Source organism: Somniosus microcephalus, unplaced genomic scaffold (genome assembly GCF_052327205.1).
Source record: "Somniosus microcephalus isolate GS21.2 unplaced genomic scaffold, FLI_Smic_1.0 unresolved_chr2, whole genome shotgun sequence".
Lineage (NCBI taxonomy): Eukaryota > Metazoa > Chordata > Chondrichthyes > Squaliformes > Somniosidae > Somniosus > Somniosus microcephalus.
Window position 1 is genome coordinate 87,232,914 of NW_028225180.1, and position 6,673 is coordinate 87,239,586.

At 59.5% G+C, this 6,673-nt stretch overlaps 1 long non-coding RNA gene across 1 annotated transcript; it reads left to right on the forward strand.

Annotated features, from left to right (window-relative positions):
• The first annotated feature begins 332 nt into the window (after window positions 1-332).
• LOC147092963 (uncharacterized) lies at window positions 333-849 on the forward strand. Its single transcript, XR_015075092.1, has 2 exons — window positions 333-460; window positions 691-849. It is a non-coding gene; the product is annotated as an uncharacterized LOC147092963 (long non-coding RNA).
• The last annotated feature ends 5,824 nt before the right edge of the window (window positions 850-6,673 follow it).

The window sequence follows — 6,673 nt, forward strand, 5'->3', positions numbered from 1 at the left end:
GAGAGAGAGAGACTGGGGGGAGAGAGAGACTGGGGGGAGAGAGAGAGAGAGAGAGACTGGGGGAGAGAGAGAGAGAGAGAGACTGGGGAGAGAGAGAGAGAGAGAGACTGGGGGGAGAGAGAGAGAGAGACTGGGGAGAGAGACAGAGAGCGACGGAGGAGGGAGAGAGAGACCGGGGAGGGAGGGATGGTGGGGAGTGGAGCTCAGGTAAGGACTGTGACGCCCCCTATGGTCCAATAGCGGGCCAGTACTCTGTGTGGGAGAGTGGGTAAGAAGCTGGAGGGCGGCCTCCCGGGGCGGGGGGTGGGGGCTGGTCAGCGTCTTCAGGAGAAGAGAGGGGGCATTAGGGGGAGGGGAATAAACAGAGTGAAGTGTCTACTGCCGGTCTGTGTTGTAACATTACGTGACGTCTCTCTCCCCGCAGGGTACGGTGACCGAGGGGCCCCGCCAAAAATCCCAGGTAAGGAGCCGCTCGTGGTGAGGTGAGATCTGCGGGTCTGTGCGTGCGGGCCCGGGCGACGATAGATGTCGGGCCAGGACAGAATTCGGCTGGATTGTGATGCACCCTGCGGTTAAATAGCCAGCGGAGATTCCGCGTGGACGCGGGTGGGGAAGAACAGGCTCGCGGGGGGGGGGCCGTCCCATCGCTCCTCTAACTTCTCTATTTTGCGTTGGACGCTGCCTCACCAGGTGGAGCGACCCTGATCTTCGAGGTGGAGCTATTGAAGATCGATCGTCGGAATGAGCTGTAGGAAGAGGTGGAGGAGAGCACTTCCCTCGGTGAGGTGGGGAGAGACTCGCTGGGGATCCGCACTCCGCACAATAAACACAAGATCCTTTTCTCCGTCACATCGAGTGTCAGTTGTCATGGTTACTCGCTAAGATCAGCGGGGGGCGGTTGGGTGGGGAGGGGGGCACGATCGGACACCCATCATTGAGTGGGTGGGGGGGGGGACACAGCAGGCGAGACCCAGAGTCATTCAGCCCCTCCCGCACCCTGTTCGAATCCAAACTGGCTGTCACTCAGTGTACCTCATCCCTCAAGCCTCGGAACTCTGGACGCCTGCTTGTTTCAATCCCCCCATCTCCGCCCCCATCACCAAGACGCCTCGTTCCACCTCCGTAACATCGCCCGTCTCCGACCCTTGCCTCAGCTCTTCCGCTGCTGAAACCCTCACCCCTGCCTTTTGTCACCTCCAGACTCCGACTATTCCATCGCTCTCCCGGCCTCCCACATTCCACCCTCCGTAAACCCCAGCTCATCCCAAACTCTGCCTCTGCCCCGTGTCCTAACTCGCACCCAGTCCCGTTCACCCATCACCCCCTGTGCTCACTGCCCCGTGTCCTAACTCGCACCCAGTCCCGTTCACCCATCACCCCCCTGTGCTCACTGCCCCGTGTCCTAACTCACACCCAGTCCCGTTCACCCATCACCCCCTGTGCTCACTGACCTACATTGGCTCCCGATCCGGCAACGCCTCGATTTTAAAATTCTCATCCTGGTGTTCAAATCTCTCCACGGTCTCCTCGCCCCCTCCCTATCTCTGTAACCTCCTCCAGCCCCTACAACCCTCCCTATCTCTGTAACCTCCTCCAGCCCCTACAACCCTCCCTATCTCTGTAACCTCCTCCAGCCCCTACAACCCTCCCTTTCTCTGTAACCTCCTCCAGCCCCTACAACCCTCCCTCTATCTCTGTAACCTCCTCCAGCCCAACAACCCTCCCTATCTCTGTAACCTCCTCCAGCCCCTACAACACTCCCTATCTCTGTCACCTCCTCCAGCCCCACAACCCTCCCTATCTCTGTAACCTCCTCCAGCCCCTACAACCCTCCCTATCTCTGTAACCTCCTCCAGCCCCTACAACCCTCCCTATCTCTGTAACCTCCTCCAGCCCCACAACCCTCCCTATCTCTGTAACCTCCTCCAGCCCCTACAACCCTCCCTATCTCTGTAACCTCCTCCAGCCCCTACAACCCTCCCTATCTCTGTAACCTCCTCCAGCCCTACAACCTTCCCTATCTCTGTAACCTCCTCCAGCCCCACAACCCTCCCCATCTCTGTAACCTCCTCCAGCCCCACAACCCTCCCTATCTCTGTAACCTCCTCCAGCCCTACAACCCTCCCCATCACTGTAACCTCCTCCAGCCCCTACAACCCTCCCTATCTCTGTAACCTCCTCCAGCCCCTACAACCCTCCCTATTTCTGTAACCTCCTCCAGCCCTACAACCCTCCCCATCTCTGTAACCTCCTCCAGCCCCTACAACCCTCCCTATCTCTGTAACCTCCTCCAGCCCTACAACCCTCCCTATCTCTGTCACCTCCTCCAGCCCCACAACCCTCCCTATCTCTGTAACCTCCTCCAGCCCCTACAACCCTCCCTATCTCTGTAACCTCCTCCAGCCCTACAACCCTCCCTATCTCTGTAACCTCCTCCAGCCCTACAACCCTCCCTATCTCTGTAACCTCCTCCAGCCCCTACAACCCTCCCTATCTCTAACCTCCTCCAGCCCCTACAACCCTCCCTATCTCTGTAACCTCCTCCAGCCCCACAACCCTCCCTATCTCTGTAACCTCCTCCAGCCCCTACAACCTTCCCTATCTCTGTAACCTCCTCCAGCCCCACAACTCTCCCTATCTCTGTAACCTCCTCCAGCCCCTACAACCCTCCCTATCTCTGTAACCTCCTCCAGCCCCTACAACCCTCCCTATCTCTGTAACCTCCTCCAGCCCCTACAACCCTCCCTATCTCTGTAACCTCCTCCAGCCCCTACACCCCACCTCTGTAACCTCTTCCAGCCCTACAACTCTCCCAGATCTCTGCGCTCCTCCATTTATGGCCTCTTGTTGTTATATTCAAGGCTGAGATCGATAGATTTTTGGACTCTAGGGGAATCGAGGGATATGGAGATCGGGCGGGAAAGTGTTGAGGTCGAAGATCAGCCATGATCTTATTGAATGGCGGAGCAGACCTCCTATTCCTTATGTTCTCTTGCGCATCCCCGATTTCCATCGCTCCACCATTGGCGGCCGTGCCTTCAGCCGCCTGGGCCCCAAGCTCTGGAATTCCCTCCCTAAACCTCTCCGCCTCTCCTCCTTTAAGACGCTCCTTAAAACCGACCTCTCTGACCAAGCTTTTGGTCGCCTGTCCCAATATCTCCTTATGTGGCCCGGGGTCTGATTTTGTCTGATTTACGCTCCTGTGAAGCACCTTGGGAAGTTTCAGTATGTTAAAGGCACGGGATAAACGTAAGAACATAAGACGGAGGAGCAGGAGTCGGCCATTCGGCCCCTCGAGCCTGCTCCGCCATTCAATGAGATCATGGCTGATCCAATCTTGGCCTCAACTCCACTTCCCTGCCCGCTCTCTCCCCATAACCCTCGACTCCCCTGTAGTTCAAATATCTGTCAGTCTCCACCTTGAATATATTCACTGACCCAGCCTCCACAGCTCTCTGGGGAAGAGAATTCCACAGATTCACCACCCTCTGAGAAGAAATTCCTCCTCATCTCCAATTTAACTGGGTGCCCCCTTATCCTGAAACTATGCCCCCGAGTTCTAGATTCCCCCACGAGGGGAAACATCCTCTCTGCATCTACCTTGTCGAGCCCCCTCAGTATCTTATATGTTTCAATAAGATCACCTCTCATTCTTCTAAACTCCAATGAGTATAGGCCCAACCTGCTCAACATTTCCTCATAAGTCAACCCCCTCATCTCCGGAATCAACCTAGTGAATCGTCTCTGAACTGTCTCCAATGCAAGTATATCCCTCCTTAAATAAGGAGACCAAAACTGTACGCAGTACTTCAGGTGTGGTCTCACCAATACCCTGTACAGTTGTAGCAGGACTTCCCTACTTTTATACTCCAACCCCCTTGGAATAAAGGCCAACATTCCATTTGCCTTTTTGATTACTTGCTGTACCTGTGTGCTAACATTTTTGTGATTCATGTAAAAGGACCCCCAAATCCCTCTGTACCGCAGCATTCTGTAGTCTCTCCCTTTAAATAATCATTTGCTTTTTTATTTTTCCTACCAAAGTGAATAAACACAAGGTGTTTCTCTTTAAGTTTGTCCGGAGCTGATTGGGCCTCCGTTTCGAATGAGTTTGTTAACTGGACCTTGCTCCTCTGCTTGACTCCCACCCAGCCTCGCCCCGTCTTCCCCCCCGGACACTCCCGATCTCCTTCCTGAGCCCTCGCGGAATCTCGCTGTCCCTCCCTGGCTGCTGTTTGACCGCTCCCAGCAGCAGGGGGCAGTGTTGACTGCCGACCAGCGGGCTGGGCGCCAGGGACCGTCTCGAAACTGCACCCTTGCCACCGAAGCGTAAAGAGCAACTTTCCCCCCCCCCCCCCACTCCCCACCCCTCCCCACTGCCCCTTCCTTCGAAGAATCGAACGGGGCAACTTGAAGACGATTCCTGTTCCCTGTTTACCCGCTCCCCCAACACGGAGAATTAGCGAGGGCGCGTGAGGATTTCCCGCTCCTGATCATCGTCCGTTGAGGTCCGACTGCAAAGTTCGTGCGGATTGGCGCCGCGGTCCATTGTGTCCAGCTCCTACTGGAATATGATGCCAAGAGTTTTCAAACACTGAATCACTGCCACTGCACAGCGATCCAACAAAATAAGTCACTTCCCCGTTGACACATGGTGTCGAATGATTGAGGGCGCCGAAAATCCGCTCCGGCTCCTTTGTAGCTCTGACTCAGCCCCTTGCTGACCTCTGGTGACTCAGGAGTAGCTCAGGGCGGGGGTGGAGGGAGGGCCCCACCCCACAACATGGTGCTCAGCCACACTGAGCAGTCAAGACCCAGGCTCCATTCCCGGCCTAGTTCCGGGTTCGGCCGATCTCGCTCAGGGAGCAGCATTCCGGGCTGGAATAACCCTGGGTTACGGATTATTCTCGACCCCCCAGCCCTTACATTCCCAACTCCCCAACATTTTTACACCTCAAGAGACGGTAATGTTGAAAGACGATTTGATGCCCCCTCCCCCAACGACTTTTCTCCAGGGCATTTTGCCCGCAGCTGTGTCCCGGAGACTCCAGGAGAGTTAGAATCATAGAACACAATCTTACAGCACAGGAGGAGGCCGTTCAGCCCATCGTGCCTGTGCCGGCTCTTTGAAAGAGCTCTCCAATTAGTCCCACTCCCCCCTGCTCTTTCCCCACAGCCCTGCAAATCACTCCAGTGCAGTACTGAGGGAGCGCCGCGCTGTCGGAGGGGCGGTACCGAGGGAGCGCCGCGCTGTCGGGGGGCGGTACCCAGGGAGCGCCGCGCTGTCGGAGGGGCGGTACCGAGGGAGCGCCGCACTGTCGGAGGGGCGGTACCGAGGGAGCGCCGCGCTGTCGGGGGGCGGTACCGAGGGAGCGCCGCACTGTCGGAGGGGCGGTACCGAGGGAGCGCCGCGCTGTCGGAGGGGCGGTACCGAGGGAGCGCCGCGGGGGCGGTACCGAGGGAGCGCCGCGGGGGCGGTACCGAGGGAGCGCCGCGCTGTCGCAGGGGCGGTACCGAGGGAGCGCCGCGCTGTCGCAGGGGCGGTACCGAGGGAGCGCCGCGCTGTCGCAGGGGCGGTACCGAGGGAGCGCCGCGCTGTCGCAGGGGCGGTACCGAGGGAGCGCCGCGCTGTCGGAGGGCGGTACCGAGGGAGCGCCGCGCTGTCGCAGGGGCGGTACCGAGGGAGCGCCGCCCTGTCGGAGGGCGGTACCGAGGGAGCGCCGCGCTGTCGCAGGGGCAGTACCGAGGGAGCGCCGCGCTGTCGCAGGGGCAGTACCGAGGGAGCGCCGCACTGTCGGAGGGCAGTACCGAGGGAGCGCCACACTGTCGCAGGGGCAGTACCGAGGGAGCGCCGCACTGTCGGAGGGCAGTACCGAGGGAGCGCCGCACTGTCGCAGGGGCAGTACCGAGGGAGCGCCGCACTGTCGCAGGGGCAGTACCGAGGGAGCGCCGCACTGTCGGAGGGGCAGTACCGAGGGAGCGCCGCACTGTGGGAGGGGCAGTACCGAGGGAGCGCCGCACTGTGGGAGGGGCAGTACCGAGGGAGCGCCGCACTGTGGGAGGGGCAGTACCGAGGGAGCGCCGCACTGTCGGAGGGGCAGTACCGAGGGAGCGCCGCACTGTGGGAGGGGCAGTACCGAGGGAGCGCCGCACTGTCGGAGGGGCAGTACCGAGGGAGCGCCGCACTGTGGGAGGGGCAGTACCGAGGGAGCGCCGCACTGTCGGAGGGGCAGTACCGAGGGAGCGCCGCACTGTGGGAGGGGCAGTACCGAGGGAGCGCCGCACTGTCGGAGGGGCATTACCGAGGGAGCGCCGCACTGTGGGAGGGGCAGTACCGAGGGAGCGCCGCACTGTCGGAGGGGCAGTACCGAGGGAGCGCCGCACTGTGGGAGGGGCAGTACCGAGGGAGCGCCGCACTGTCGGAGGGGCAGTACTGAGGGAGCGCCACACTGCCGGAAGTGCCGACTTTCGGATGAGACGTTAAACCGAGGCCCCGTCTGCCCTCTCAGGTGGATGTAAAAGATCCCACGGCCACTGTTGGAAGAAGAGCAGGGGGAGTTCTCCCCGGTGTCCTGGGGCCAATATTTATCCCTCAACCAACATCACTAAAACAGATGATCTGGTCATTATCACATTGCTGTTTGTGGGAACTTGCTGTGCGCAAATCGGCTGC